The sequence below is a fragment of the Callospermophilus lateralis genome, chromosome 16 (assembly GCF_048772815.1).
Source record: "Callospermophilus lateralis isolate mCalLat2 chromosome 16, mCalLat2.hap1, whole genome shotgun sequence".
Lineage (NCBI taxonomy): Eukaryota > Metazoa > Chordata > Mammalia > Rodentia > Sciuridae > Callospermophilus > Callospermophilus lateralis.
The window spans coordinates 40676718-40693032 of record NC_135320.1 but is presented as its reverse complement, the minus strand read 5'-3'; the positions used below and the strand labels follow the sequence as shown (position 1 = coordinate 40693032).

At 37.6% G+C, this 16315-nt stretch overlaps 1 long non-coding RNA gene across 1 annotated transcript in view; it reads left to right on the top strand.

Annotated features, from left to right (window-relative positions):
• LOC143381810 (uncharacterized) overlaps window positions 1-16315 on the top strand; it is a 69721-nt gene that overhangs the window by 35895 nt on the left and 17511 nt on the right. Inside the window, exon 2 of the long non-coding RNA XR_013088897.1 lies at window positions 927-1020. This is a non-coding gene — a long non-coding RNA (uncharacterized LOC143381810). The remainder of the gene's footprint in view (window positions 1-926; window positions 1021-16315) is intronic.

Genomic DNA, 16315 nt, shown 5'->3' with positions numbered 1-16315 from the left:
AAATAATCTGCTGACTCTGGAAGAAAGTGGCATTCAGTCTGAGATGATAATATAGCAGTAGATGCAAATCTGAAAGCTTCATGTTCTATCCAGTGTTTTATATTGAAAATCAGGAGTTGTGCCTCAGTCTGCTAATTTCATGGAGAGGGTCTGGATCTTAGTCCTCAGCCAGGATATTTTCCTTCGAGTGTGAACACATTTATTCCTTCATTCATTCCATTCTCCCCATCCCTTCCTCCCTCTCATTGGCTTCTGAGATGGTGTCTTTACATAAACGTTCAATGCACGAGATGCTTTATGGAAAGGGAATCAGTGATGGAGGAAGAGTTGGGCAACAGTTGAGCAGAACCACAGGCAGGATTGGCAGCAGAAAAATCAGAGGAAGACAGTATCCTCCATTTCTGTGTCTTCCCCATTTCTAGGGCAAAATGAAGGAATGACCTGGGATTAGATCCACCAGTCGTCATCAGATCCTGCTAGTCTCCCTCGATTAAAAACTTTCCAGAACTGAATCACAGCTTATCTTGCCATAGATAGCTCTCATAAATGGCTCTTTTCAAAGAAATCACTTGTTTTTAACTCAAATTCAGATAAGTTATTCCAGTGTTAATATTACTACAGAAACACAGATTTATTTGTCATAAACTTGGAAAAATATGGAAAGAGCAAGTAAGTTAATTTGTATTTGATCAAACACTGACTTGGCCGTTATGATAGAGAAAGTGTTATATTCATTCACTGCTATTTGTAGTTGTGACTGTTGAGAAGTTAAAACACTGTGTTTGCTTTCGTTAGGAAGGAATATAAAGCTCAATATTTGGCATAAATAGGCCAACATTTTTAGAGTGAGGAGGGCAAGGATCTTTCAAAGTCTGTGTCCATTTGCCTTTTTTTTTTTTTTTTTCTAACTTTCTTTTTGGTTTTAGTCCAAGAAAGAAGAGAGAGTCTCGCCATAACAACACTTCAAAAGGACGTGTTGCCAGAATTTGGAATACTCTTTTGGACAAACATTGCTCCAAGGTAAATATTGCCATTGTACCAATAAGGGATACAGCATTAGAATTTTCAGATTGCAGTTGTACAGCACAAAGGTTTAATTGTTTAGTCTAATACAGACCTAGGGTGGTGTGAGAGGAGGGAGAGAGAAGAAAGCAGAGCTGTTGGGGTGTCCTGCAGCCCCTGCTAAATGTGTTACCAGGAGAATGCCATCAGAATCTGGAAGCTTATTGGGCTGGACTGCAAATGTGTGGGAAAGTGAAGGAAGGGGAAGCTGGACTTTTTTCTGTTGCAGATATTCACGAAAACAAAAGCCAGTGGGGTTTGATTTTTTTTTTTATATAAAAATAGCATTTCTACCTTTATGAAGTAATTCCCCTGAGGGTTAAATAAAATAAATCCTGTATTCATGTCACAAGGCAGAAAACCCTGAATCATCATATTTTTACACCAACTGAAACTTACAAATAAGGTAGAGTTTAAGGAAACCCATGTTTTTCTATGAAAATGCCATTTCATTGGTTCACAAGAAATACTTCATGAATTTCTTGTTTTTAGAAGATCATACCCTTAATGTCTCTTATGAGAAGGGAGAGTGTGTGAGAGAGAGACAGACAGACAGACACCAAAGAGGAATCTGTCAGCATCATATTGTGTTTCAGAGGACTCGCTGCAAGTTCTTTACGAATCATGAGCTGAGCAGGAATCAAGGTTTGAACAAAAGCAGCTGAATTCATCACTTCAGCATTCATGAATTAGCTGCCAATATTTTAACACAAATTGCTGTGTTGTTTCTATGAAGTTTCCCCTGTTGTTGCTCAGTTTGTAGCGAAAAGCTGTTTGTGCTAAGCCCTAAAACTTTATCTGATAAAATGTCTCCTCCTTTCCTGATAAAGATATTTGCATACCCATATACACAGAAATGTAAAAATACACGATCCAATTTAGAAGAAAATGTGCTTGTCAACTCTCTGTTTAGAAGTTAATATATGGTTGACATGCTTTATTCCTTAGTGTTCTAGAAGGCAATTTCAGATGGCAAGGGGAGAGTCCGGCTTTCCTCCTCAGCCCTCATCCTGGTTATTCTCTTTTGAAAAGCATGGGTAGGGGAACGTAGGCTGTACATTAGAGGAGAATTTTGTGACACTATTCATTCTCTGTTCTGACAGAGAGGACATTGTTTGCTCACTGTAATAGGCCTGGCAGGAATCTGTGCTGTGCATACAGAATGGGAAAATAGAAAAGCAGTGGGAAATCTTAAAATGCTAAGGAATAGATCAGCTTAGGGATTTTTTTAAAGTATATTTTAATAGCTTCTCATTACTGAGATGCAAGTCATAATTTGGGGAAATAGTTTTCCTTTCAGCAATTCCTTTCTTCACATTGCATTATGCATGTATTACAGGAGAAAGGTCTTTAAGAGAGTGGTATGCCTATCTAAATACTGTACTAACAAGAATTAAAATCATGCAAGTTTAGAAATACTGTGAACACACCAGACTGTTTTAACATTGCTCTTTGTACATTAACATTCATGTTGGTGTCAATGACTGTTAACTCATACCCATTATCTGGTGATTCATAGAAGCATGTGTGTGCTCCCTAAGAGAAAAAATAACATTTAAAGATGTAGCATGCCGTTAGAGGTGCATTGCTAAGAATGGTAAGAGAGGGAGCCACACCCATGATGTCCAGAACTGTAAAGGCAAAACTGCAAAAGCAGAGGTTTAAAGCACTATGCAAATCCTGGAGTGGGAACTGGGCAGAAACAGAAACCTGATGGAGCCTGGTGTTTCTGTTTTTTAAAGTTCTGTGTCTGCATTAATCCCTGAGTACAGGAACTTTACAATGTACTGGTGCCTCATAGCCCCAGGTGTCTGAGGACAGTGTGTGTGTGTGTGTGTGTGTGTGTGTGTGTGTGTGTGTGCGTGCACATGCACGCCTATGTGTCTCCATATCTGTCTTAGGCTCTCCCTGGCGAGCTGATAACATAGTCACAGTTTGTATCAATTGCAGAGAAATGCTTCACTAAAACAGCAGCCTAGAACTTTTCATCTTGTCTCATTTTTATAATAAAATGCAAAAATTATTATGGGGTGATTATCTTTGTCCAAATATACAAAGTATCAAAACAATAGCTAATAAAAAATAACATCTATTTTGATACTGTGACATATTAAATACAGCTTTAAACTTGCATAATTATTCCCCAAATCAAAAATAAAATTCCACAATTTCAAAAATTGTCTGCAAGTCATATGTTTCATTTAAAAATGAATTTAAAGTAAAATAAGTAGCTTTGAGTTGGAAAATCTCAAAATATAATAAAGTTTGTATTTCAATTAACTTGGTAATAAAATTAATAGTAATTTACCTAACATCAAATAATTTTACATAAGTCACTTCTTATATATTATAAAATCTTACATGTATAAAAATATTATAATTATGATTATTATATTATAAATTATTATAAAATCATACATCTGTCTACTCTAATTTACTATAAAATAGTAGATATTTTATTATTTTGCAGAGGCTTGCAAAATACTAACATCAAAGTATATCTAGTATTAAAAAATATCTAGCAAATCAATATATGTAGTATTAAAACTCATTTAATAATGCTAAGAAAAAAATGTTGTGATAATTATTTAGATTCCATTTAAGGGGGATCTTGCCATTTTTGAGTACATGACTACAGTTGGGTAGTGGGAGATCTGTTCAGTTGTGGAAGGAAGACAGAAGACCCCTGGGATAGTCAGTTGATTGGAAGAAAATGTCACAGAGCCATCCTTGCCCTGCCTCACTCTGTCACATATCTCCTGTAGTTTCCTGTCCCAGTCATCATTTCTTCAAGTCAGTGTTGGCTTTAAATATCTTAAACAAATCCCTGTACTATTTATATTCTCTTTACAAGATACGTAGAGAGATCTATACTGTTTTTAAATACCATTCATGAATCAATGACACTTCCTACTGTTCTTTTGACCACAAAAGGTGATTTCTTCCTAAGAAGTCCTATTTTTCTTAATCCATTAAAATTTCTTCGAGTTTCATTTTCATCTCCTCGTGGATATCAGGGTCTTATTTGTATCATCTTGTTGGGTGAGTTTGTTAGGTTTCATTCTGATTTTTACTAATCTTTTTTTTTTTACTAGATGTAAAATAAATTAATTAATTTTATATCTAGTATTACATCCAAGCAAAGCTAACAAAATTCGAACTAATTTTAATCTGCATCATTATTTTCCAACAATACTGATGTTCCTTGGCTGATCCAGTTGTTTAGTTAAAGGCCCAACTCTCATCTGAATAGCTCCTATTGAACAAAACTTTAGTAATTGCCTAAAAAAGCAATTCAGTGAACATGATCTGAACAAAAAGAAATACACATCAACGAAGTCTCTTTCACACACCATCAGTTGAAGTAAGCCACAGCATTTCTCTAAATTGCAACTAGCTTTCAGTTTCAAACTTTGGAAGAACAAGTCATTTGTACTGGGAAGTAGATGCTAAAGAACTGTTTGGCAACTTGAACATTTTTAGCGTTTGAATGAATCTCCCTATTTATAGTACAGCATCAGGCAGAGTAAAATGTTTGGCATTTCTATAAGGGATGCAAACACTTTAACATTCTCTGTTGTGATCTAACAATTCATTTCAGAGTAAGATAAATCAGTCTTGTTTGGAAAATGTTTTACATAAATATTGGCAAGGAAACTATCTCTGAATCTCTATGGGTTTTAAAAATGCAAACTTCCCTAAAGTAAATGATGGCAAATTGCACCATATAACTATGGTTTTATGTGAACTGCCTGTTACTACTTTAAGTTCTCATGCTACTCTGCCCCATTTCTTGCTTTGTAGATTTCATTATTCCATGTTAAAATCAGGGACCACATTGCCACATCTTTCCAAATGTCACATTCTTTTTAACCTGACCTTTTTCTTATCCCAGTGTATTTCTCATTATTAAAACTCTGGATTACTTCATTAACATATGCCCTTTTCTTTTATATTAGAGAACATGAGAACAGTAATTTGTAGGATTTTGGCCTTAATTGGCTTCAAAGTAGGAGAGAGATATCAGTGTTTCTTTTTCTCTGTCTCTGAATGTGTGTATGTGCATGCCAGTATCTGTCTGTTTCTCTCCTTTTCCCTCCCTCTCAATAATGCAAAATAGGGCAAACTAAATGTAATATGGCATTCTGTTGTAACTTACTGGAACAAAAGGACAGTAGATAAAAACTAAAAAGTCTAAACTACGTATGAATTGTACGTAATAATAATGTGCCAATATTGGTTCTTTAGTTATAACATGTAATGTAATAGAAAGAGAAAAACACAGCAAATGTATTTATACCTATGTATTAAATGATGATAGTTGAATTCAGACTGTTTTATAATAAGATTTGGGGTAGAAAGTGATAATTTCTCCCAGTGCCAAAATCCTGTAATGAACATAACTATAAATAGCAGAGGTTGGCAAAATCTAAGTACTTGGCAAAATCTGGGAACCAAATCCAGCTCTACCACCCATTTTTGTAAGACTGGGTTACACTTTGACATTATCTTAGAGATGCTCCTATAGAGACAAAGTAAAGGAAGCCTCAGCCAATCAGGGCTGGATTCCCAGCCACTCAGGCACTGTTGGGGACATTGCCTGACCTCTCTGAGTCTTGTTTCCCTTCCTTGGAAGTCAGAAGGTCAAACCAGATTTTTCTCCTAGAAAGCCTTTGACTTGGAAAATTCTCATGCTGAATATGAGTTGGACATCCATTAATGATTACAGTTACTGAATTTATTGAGAATGAAATATTGGCATTAAAGCAATTTGCATGCCATAACATAATTTATAACAAAATTATTTGCCATTTTTCAACATTTGAACAGTATCAAAAATAATCAATTGCTGAAAATAACGCTGTTGCCATGTCATTTATGTGCTAGGAAGATGAGATCTGTTTGTTTTTTTTTTAATGTCCTTCCTAAATTTGAACCCAAAATCACTTAAAAATATTGTACCTTGACTTGTAACAAAGTATTTTTATTCATGTGATAATGTGATAAAGGTTTCTCTTAAATCTTTCTCTGAATATATTTTAAGATTGTACACTTAAATGCAGTTTAGCTTCAATGTATTATTTAATATAACCTGTAGTGTTATTTAATTTAGGCCAGTAAAATTTCGAATACCTAATTATGTTTAAGGCTTTTAAGACATTTAATACCCTGCCAAGTGTTCATATTATGTTTGTTGAATTAATCATCAGGAAGTTGCTCATCTGATAATTATTTCTTAATTCCTTTTGAGCCAGTCATTGTCTATTATAAGAAATTATTTTCCAGCTATAGTATTTCAGCACTGGGTTTTGATTAGAGACACATAAAAAAGAAGGTTTATTTAGGACTGCCTTTAAAGTTAAATTCAATCGTAACCATTTTACTGGTGTAATACTCTGGGGAAAGGTTGAATAGCATTTCTCAACTTTGACTATTCAGTAAAATTACCCAAGGGGCTTTTGTAAGTCCCCATGTACAAGCTGTACCCTCAGACTAATTAAATCAATCTCTGGAGGTCTTTTTTGTTGTTTCTTTCTTATTAATTTTATTATCTTTTGTTTTGTGGTTTCATGAGGGCAGGGAGAGGGAGGAAGTGAGGGAGAAAGAGACACAGGGTCCTGCCAAGTTGCTGAGGCTGGCCTCAAATTCACAATCCTCCTGCCTCAGCCTCCTAAGTAGCTAGGATTACAGGCATTCACCACCCGAAGTGTTTGTTTTTTTTTAAAGTGTCCTAGGTGCTCCCAATGTGCATCCCAAACTAAGAAAACTCCTAGCCTAGAGCAAGCAGGAAAACCTCTGGAGACAGCCTTTTCCTATTGGAACTTTCCTACTTTTTGTGCTTAGGTGGCCTAAGGAGCCATGAAGCCATTTATTTTTTATTTATTTTTTTTTTTTAATATTTATTTATTTATTTTTTTTATTTTTTTTTTTATTCAAAACATTACAAAGATTTCAGAATCACATCGGTTACACATCCACATTTTTACATAATACCATAATAGTAACTGTTGTATTCTGCTACCTTTCCTATCCTCTACTATCCCCCCTCCCCTCCCCTCCCATCTTCTCTCTCTATCCCATCTACTGTAATTCATTTCTCTTCTTATTTTTTTCCCATTCCCCTCACAAACTCTTATATGTAATTTTGCATAACAATGAGGGTCTCCTTTCATTTCCAAGCAATTTCCCTTTTCTCTCCCTTTCCCTCCCACTTCATGACTCTGCTTAATGTTAATCTTTTCCTCCTGCTCTTCCTCCCTGCTCTGTTCTTGGTTGCTCTCATTATATCAAAGAAGACATTTGGCATTTGTTTTTTAGGGATTGGCTAGCTTCACTTAGCATAATCTGCTCTAGTGTCATCCATTTCCCTGCAAATTCCATGATTTTGTCATTTCTTAGTGCTGCGTAGTACTCCATTGTGTATAAATGCCACATTTTTTTTATCCATTCATCTATTGAGGGGCATCGGGGTTGCCATTTAAAGGAATATATTTTCAAAGAGAAAGAAGCTTACCAATATCTGAGAAAACAAAGCAGCATATCACTTGCCCTAAATCTCCATCCAGCAATAACCAGGAAAGTTTGTCCTGATTTCAAAAGCATTTAGGAAAAATGCACCGCATGTCTCAATGCATGATGTTTGCTTTGGCTTTTTCTTTGTTGGGCATCTTATTTCACGTACAGGATCAATGGGAGTGAACATCTATTGAGCACACCTGCTAAGTGTTGGGCCCCATGCTAAACATTGCTCTAATTCACAGCCCGAAAAGATAGTAGTTATTCATTCCAAAATAAAAATAAAGAGTCGGAGTTCTGTTTTGTTAGAAAAAAGCTTACCTCCGTGTAATTGAATATTTAGTCACCCATCCACTCATTCATTTGCCAACATTTATTGAATACATGGGATATTCAAAAAATAAATTTGAAAATGCCATAAAAGCACAAAGAATCTCTTACACAAAAAGTACAATAGATACCCCCTATCTGTTGCTTCAGCACAAGTAGTCGCTTTCAATGACCATTTAACTCTGTGATGGGGCAATTCAGGCTGGGCTCAGCTAGTCTCCCTTGTGAGCAACACTGCTCAGGGTGGTTTGGCTTTGCTGATCTTGGCTGGGGTCCTCACGTGTCTGAGGCCTTTAGCTGAGAAACACTGGCGGCCCAAGCTCTGGTCCTTGTGGTCTCCTCTCACAGCAGGGCCAGCTCAGGCTTGTTAGAGAGGGGGAGCTAGGATTCTGAAAAATGAATGGCAATATCCAACATACCTTAGGCCTCGACTCAGAACAGCACATTGTCACCTCTGCCACATTTCTTGGCCGATGCAAATCACAAGGCCAGTCTGAATTCCGGGGGGTGGGGCAATAGATCTCATCTTTTGAGAGAAAGTACTGAAAAAGTCACTTTGTAAGAAGAAAGGAAGGACTGAGCAATTGTGGTTATTTTTGCAATCAATCACAAGGTGGAAAAATTTAATTTTATCTTGGGACATTTATGAAAGATTCCTGCAAGCTAGTTACATTGGAGCAGATTTCAAAGATACGAAAAAGTGGAAAATGCATTTCAGGTAGAGGCAATAGTATGAGTAAGGCCATTAAATTGCAGCTTCATTAGTGGAATACAAAATGGGGATTGTTAGCTCCCTAAATGGAGGAAATGTCTAACCCAATACCTAATATAGGTAGAAGGCACTCCACATGTACTTTCTTATTTAGATAAAAACAGGGGCGTGACTTCAGAGCATGGGCCTTTACAGTTTGCTTGGTGTCTCTGCCTCTGGGGACTGCTTGACCGTTAGGAGATAGTGAGGACAACTGGGTTGCCAGACTGGGCTTATTCACACAGGGGATCAGCAAAGTTCCAAGAATGAGAGTGGAAGCCTGCAAAGCTTATGGGTAGTTCGGAATCGACACACTATTGCTTCCACTGTCTTCCATAGTCCAAAGTGAGTCACAGAGGGAGCCCAGTAAAACAGTAGAAAAACAGGTAGCGTGTCTTGCTTAAAGGAGCTACAAAGTCATATTGCAGTAAGTGAGGATACAGGGAGGGGAAGGCTTATGAGCATCCATACAATCTTCTGCCCCTACCAGTGGCCCACAGCAATCCTGTGAAGAGCAAATTAGATGTAACTTGATTTTTTGAGGCAAGGCACCAAGTTCAAAAGTATCTGGCAAATAGTGCATTTTCAATGCATGAAAGCTATTAACTTATGCTTATATATTAAAAATCAGATTTTCAGACAGATTATTTAATTGCTTGCTTTCAGAGAATATCAGTTGAATCTCCTGATTCTACTCAGGAAGGGTGAATGCTATGTATTCTTTACTTATTGCAGAAAGATGATGGAAATAGGGACATGTTTATGACCTCTGAGTGCATGATTATCTTGGCACAGAATCCAGATGCTATCACCTGGTGAGGTTGACAGAGCCTGGCAATAGCAGTGTGTGAGGGGTCAACACAAGAGAAAGACCAGAGCAGTAAAGTACAATAGTTCAACTCCAGAGATATTAAAGGCTTTTTTTTAAAATAAGGGATAAGAATGTATTTCAAAACCTATGCAAAGAATGACAATCTTAATAAATTTTTATTGATTTCTTTCAGCACTATAAGTATTTTCACAAAACCAGCTAAGTCCCATGTAGTTCCAGATTGATCCATAAATTGTTCTTGAACATCATAAATTGCATTCAGTGGAGATTTACTTGGCAGCTAGAATATCTCTAATCAGTGATGTGAACTGAATCAAAAAAATACCTGTCTTTTTTGAAATAAATAGAACACCAAAAGTCATTTTTAAATGTGTAGGGTAGAATCATGGTCAGTGTTCTTGGAGGATGGTGTTGGCGTTTTTATTTTTATTTTTTTTACAGGGATGGCACTTTTATTGGAACTCCTTAAAGCAATCTCAGGTGTTCATTAGGCTCTGCCTCTTGACTCCATTCTGTTGACTCCCCCATCAGCAAGCACCTCAGAGAGTTATGTGTCACCTGTTGTCTGAGATTTTCAAACACTGAGATCTCATTGTCCTATAGTCCCTCTGACAATTTCAGAAAATTCTTGTGGAGTGATTAAGATCTGTGTCTTACATCCCATCTCTTCTACTTTCTTTTCTGAGCAACAAGGGGAAGCTATTGAAGCCGTAAACCTCAAAAACCTCATCTAAACTCCTTATTGCGTCAGTAATGATCATATAATTCCACTTACGTTTACATAGCTGTTGATCACATTTATAGTTACTAGGTTATTAACAACAGCACAAATATTTAATTTCAGAAATTGAGATAATCAGAAAGTGGGTGGCGGGGGGGAAGGATGTAGGTTAAAATATTTAAGAAACGTGACCCAAAGAGTTCTACTGAGGGTATTGCTTCTGCTTTTGAAGGCCATTGGTCGCCACTATCATCACCCCCCTGCCTCACCCAAACACACATGAGTACAGTCAGTCCTTCTAGAAGGGCTTCAGTGCCTTTGCTGTAAAGAATAAGCAGGTCATTTTGAACACTCACTGTTTGTTTTTAAAATATGTTTTATGGGCCATGTAATGAAGTACCTACCATGATACCGAGAATAGAGTAATAAGTATTTGTAGACTTGACATGCCTGCCTTCACAGGCCTGAGAATGATTTCTCATTTATGAAATTTGTGTTGGCAAGCAAAGTGGTTTCTGTTGATACCGATAGACCATCTGGGGCTTCAGAGTCTAAACTTGATGACTCTATTTATGCATAGATCTTTGAGGGGAATTCCACATTTTTGACATGTGTTTGCAAAACTAGAAGTTGTGTATAGCTTTTACAAGCCCAAGATAAGAGAATTTTTACCCTTGCACGCCCTGGAATAGTTTTAAATTATCGCAGTGATTTTTTTTAATAAATAAGAAAATAAATGATAAATCTCCTAGATTAGATCTCAAAGTCTAAGATCTTTAATATTTTTCTGTAAAGAATTTATATTAAGCACCTCATGTCAAAAATGGTTGGAAACCCTATGCAGATGAAAGTCATCCATTTTGGTAAGCTCAATCTGTTTCGTCTTCAGTTTTTAAACAACTAGTAAAACATAAGTACTACACCGTGCCAGTGTTTACACAGTTCTCACAGGTAGACACTGCCATGGGCCCCCATTCTTTTACTTTTTGAAACTCTTGAACTATGTCCCTCACTTTTTTAAAAACAACACCTGAGGTGAGTAGAAGGGATCATGGTTTGCCAGAGCCCCACTCTGCCATTAATCCCCAACTATGAAGTTGAAATCACTATTTCCCTTATTTTTGTGCCATGGTTTTCTTTCAGTAGTGCTAAGGTGAAAAAAAAATAGGAAAATAAAAGATAAAATAAGTAAGCCATGTCTTTCAATAAAAATGGGATAGATGGTGTTTCTTTGCAAAGGGAAGAAAGTTTAATATCCACCAGCCCTCCCCAGTGTGTGCACCATCTGCCAGGCTCCTGTGGCTTTGTGGTGTATGATGGTGGCAGCTGTCTGATCTGTGTCCTCTTGGCTTGGGGCAAAAACTTCACTTTGCAGAACCACATTTCTACAAATACAAATGTATCCTCAGGAAGGAACGAAAGAGTCTGGATTGGGCATTCCCTTGGGTAGCCTGTTGGGCTCAGGCAGCCTCGGAATCTCTTTGTCGTATTGTTTCTTCATTTGTAAAACACCCATAATGATTTAAAAACAAAAATGACAACACTTCCCACCCCCAATTTCTTACAAGACTTTTGAGCTCCTCACAAAGGAAAATCTGTGAAGATGTTTGATAAGCTGAAACTTTACATAAAACTAGTTAAAACAGTTGTCCTGAGTTGGAGCAGTTGTGGTGGTGGTGGCTGGAGAAGGCTCTTGGGTCTTCATAGGTGTGTCGAAAGATGAAGGTTAGGAAATTCAGCCTGAGCATGTGGTGACATCTCTGCTGAGCAGGATTTTCCTTCTCTCTGTTCAGCTCCTCAGCCCGTGTGTGTTCACTCTACTGTTTTGTCATCCCAGTGTTATTGACGATGCTGTTTGTGCCTTTTTAATATAATGCCAAGTCAGTCTAATCCAAATGCTTTTTGTCAGTCCATTATTGGTTTGAAGAAATAGTTCTGTGGAACTTTGAACTTGAAAGTTTAAAACTGATTGTCTACTACAAGATAATCAGAAGCATTATTTGATCATTTATAATACTGGGCTTTGGGGAAAACACATAATGCAAATGGACCCTCTTTTTAAATCTGACTTCATTTAAAAGTAACGGTGAAAACAAACCAGGATGAAATCCTGGCGAGGGTCTCCAGCTCCAGCAAGATCAAGCATGGGTGACGGCAGGTGAGATTGCACGGACCCAAGATGAAAAGATGCAGTGTCCCACTCTGCCATCTCAGGTTTGATTTCATGGTAAGGCTTCCACACAGTCTGGCAGTTATGACGCATGTGAATTGATTCACCAGTATTAGGTAGGCTAGGAAAATGAGATGCTATGAAAGAAGCCCAACAGCAATGGGCAATGACATTGTGCTGGGAAGACTACCCAACGTCTGAGAAGGTGGAACTTAACTGAGGAAAGCCTGTGGTAGGGAAGGAGAAATTCTAGAGGAGGAAATAGCCAGGATGATAAACAGTGAGAAAGTGCAATGAGTTGAGGGGGAAGGTAGGCAAAAGGCCAATTGCCTTTAGTTTGCAGGCTGTTTTATATGGTTGCATTTTCTTTATTCGTTGATCAATGGGAAACTGTTAAAGGGTTTTAAGCTGTAAGCTTGGTGTGATCAGACTTTCATTTTGAGATCTGTCTGGCAGAGGTTTAAAGAAGGGGCTGGAGAGCTGCATTGTGAATGCAAGAAACCAGTAGGCTCCTGCAGTAGCCAAGTTGAGAGAGGTTGGTGGTTTGGACCAGGGAGAGAGCTGGCTCTGCATGTACAGAGACAAGAATGAGTTGAAGACCTGCATTTGAAAGTCAGCTAAGGGATGACATTGAGGGGGCTTGACGTGGAATTAGACATGGAGGGAAGCTGAGAGAGGATTCACCCTAGAGCACCTAGCTTAATGTGGCTCCATTAACAAACAGGGTCAGGTGGGCCTGAACGCTCTAGCCTCAGCAGGTCCTTGTCTCCTTGGCCATGACCCTTAGGCATGAGAAGATGGAGAGCCCAGGTGCCAGCTGCATATGGACACTGCAGTTCATGGAACCTTGGCTAGAGATCCAGATTTGGGAATCGAGGCCACCTGATGGGAATCAAAGCCATTATTATAGGTAATGCATATTTTCATCCACAAAGATAGCATAGAGCAAAGTATGGAAAAGAGACTAAGCCTGAGTCTTAAGAAGCTACAATATCTCCTAGCTGAGGAGAAGAACCAAACTCAGGGAGTGTTTAATGAAATGTGTTTGTCATCTTCCTCTTACCCATATGTCTGCCTTTTTAATTAATCCATGGATGATAATCATTATGGATAATTATATAAGGACCATGTCTAAAATTTGGTCTGATATTTTTATGTGGTTAGAAAACTCTAAAGATTTATGCAAAAACTTTGAAATTATCTGCATGTGAGTTGACTGGCAGGGGTAGACAAAATCCATGATGTTTGATCATTCAAGTTATAGAATGTTATTTCACATTCTCATTACAACTAGACTTTCTAGCTAGTGCCCTTGACTTTCTGTTGTATTACACAACACCGTATCTGGTTGTGCCTCTTTTCACCATGTTAAAATTAACCACTGAAGCTTAGAAGGCTGAGGCAGGAGGATCACAAGTTCAAAGCTAGCATCAATAATTTAACAATGCCATAAGCAACTCATCAAGACCCTGTCTCTAAATAAAAAATATTAAAAAGGGCTGAGATTGTAGCTTAATGGTTAAGTGGCCCTAGGTTCAATCCCCCAGTTCCCCTCCCCCCCAAAAAACCTACTGGATTCAGAAGAATCTCCTTGTGTTAATAATATTACTCAATATATATAAGTGTACAGCTAGTATCCGATTATTTCTCATCAGATAAATTCAAATGATAAATTATAATATCAGAATCAGCTCCTTTAAATACAGTAAGATGCAGATTCCTTAAGTATGTTTTGGAATAAAATAAGATTTTATTAAACCAGCCAGGGAAGCATGAGAAGGGACTAATATTTATTGGGAATTTATTCTGGGTGAGGGCACTGGACTATGCATGTTTTACAAGATCCAACTGCAGCTGATTTCAATAGTGGTATCAAATAAACTTTTATATATGAAATGAAAAACTGAAATACTGATGATATTGAATGGAGCAACATGCAAACATAGGCACATGTTTGGAAAGCTGGCAAAGTGTGTTATCAATATGGCTGAAAGCGCTAGTCTAGACCAAACACAAGTGTCTCAAAATAGTGGTAGTGCCCAACTGTCTATGCCATATGTCACTAGGATTTGTCCTGAAGATATTACAACTGACTTCCTGGCCAGTACTCTTAGTATCTCATGGTAATAATGGAAGGATAAGATTACTGACAAAAGATCCCAGACTGTAATGAATCTACTAACCTTAGATGAATGTTTTTTTGCAGTGTAACTCCTATCTCAAGCCAGACATATGAAAAGAGACCCAAAAACTTTACCATGACATACTGAGAGCCTTAAGCCAAATAAACATGGTGTTGCTCCCAATAAAGCAGTCTTTAAAAAAACATCAACATAAGATTGGAAATGCAGTTTCAAACAATGTCTAGCTTCTGGGAATTGAAAGGAACAGCCAAGATTGCAAAATATACAAAATGGAGGGGCTCATTCTGGCAGAAGCTTAAAGCCAGCCAGAGGTCAGTGAAACTCAGGATGCAAATTGCCTTCTCTGCAAAAAGTGGCTGGCACTGTGGATCCAATTAAAATCCCAACATGTGCATATTGCATGGAGAATTGTAGGTTAGAATTGCAACTGTGCCTACTCATTTATTATCTGCTAACCATCAGTAGTTTCAACCTCAAAATAATACAGGACTGTATTCAGTTCTGATCTAAGACTGAAGAGATATGCATTCATTCACTCTACCAGTGTTTTACTGGGTGTCTGATACTGTTGGAGGTGCAGGAGTTATAGCTGCAAAGACCTGTGCTCCTGGAGGTTATATTCTATTAAGCACAAGGTGACAATAAGCACAAAGACTAATAAATAAGATGCTTTCAGCTAACAGGAAAAGAGGGCAGGGTAATGAGATGAAGACAGTTGGGAGTGCCCAGCAGGTCATTGAGTAGTTTTGTCAGAGAGGGCTTCTCTGAGAACATGATGTTGGATCAGGACTGAAAAACAAGGATGATCCAGTTGTATGATGTCCTAAAGGATGATCATTCCAGAAAGTAAACAACTAATATAAAAGTTCCAGGGTGAGGGTAAGCCTAACATGTTAAGCTGGAATGAAAAAACCTACAGAAGGTCATGGCCAAGGAGACAGGACCTGCTGAGGCCGGAGTGTTCAGACCCACCCGGCCCCTGATGATAATCTTCCAATGAATGTCAAACTGAGCTGGAAAAAGTGTAGTGTCCATTTAAGCGATGAAGAACAATAGAAAGACTAATAAAATAGCGTAAAGCATAAATAAAGGTACTATCATAGTAATGTGTCAATTTCTTGTATCCTCTTTACCTCTAAGAATTGTGGGTCATTTTGCAAGTGGATAGATAACAGGTGTATTTTATATCAGCTTTGACAATGGTATGTGAGCCTCACACCAATAACACATTGGAAAATTTAATATAATTCTTGTTGAAATTTAAAACAATGCTATTTTAATTTCTTTAATAAATCATGAATAGCCATATATATAACGTTGAGATTGACATTTTGAGGGATGCAAAAAAATATTGTAGAAATAATATAGCAGTTAAAAAAAAAAAAAAACGTGACTCAAAACCTGTATCTGAAATCTGAATCTTTGTGTTCCAAATTCTGGAATAGACTGATGTTGGGCTCTAAGAATATACACATTCTCCAACTTACATTGATTGAGCTTATGTTTTCTCAATATTACGATGGTGTGAAAGCAATGTGCTTTCAGTAGAAGCTGTCCTTTGAATTTGTACTTTCTCCCAGGCTAGTGATGTGCAGGTGACACTCAATGCTGGACAGCAGCAATAAGCCACTACTCCCAGTCAGCCACACCACAAGGGTAACAAGCAATAACCCACCTTAAACACAGTACCCTGTTTGGTAGACAAGGGGTATTGAATCATTTTCAACTTTCGGTATTTTTTTTTCTAAAGGGTTTATTGGAATGTAACCCCATTGTAAGTCGAGGAGCA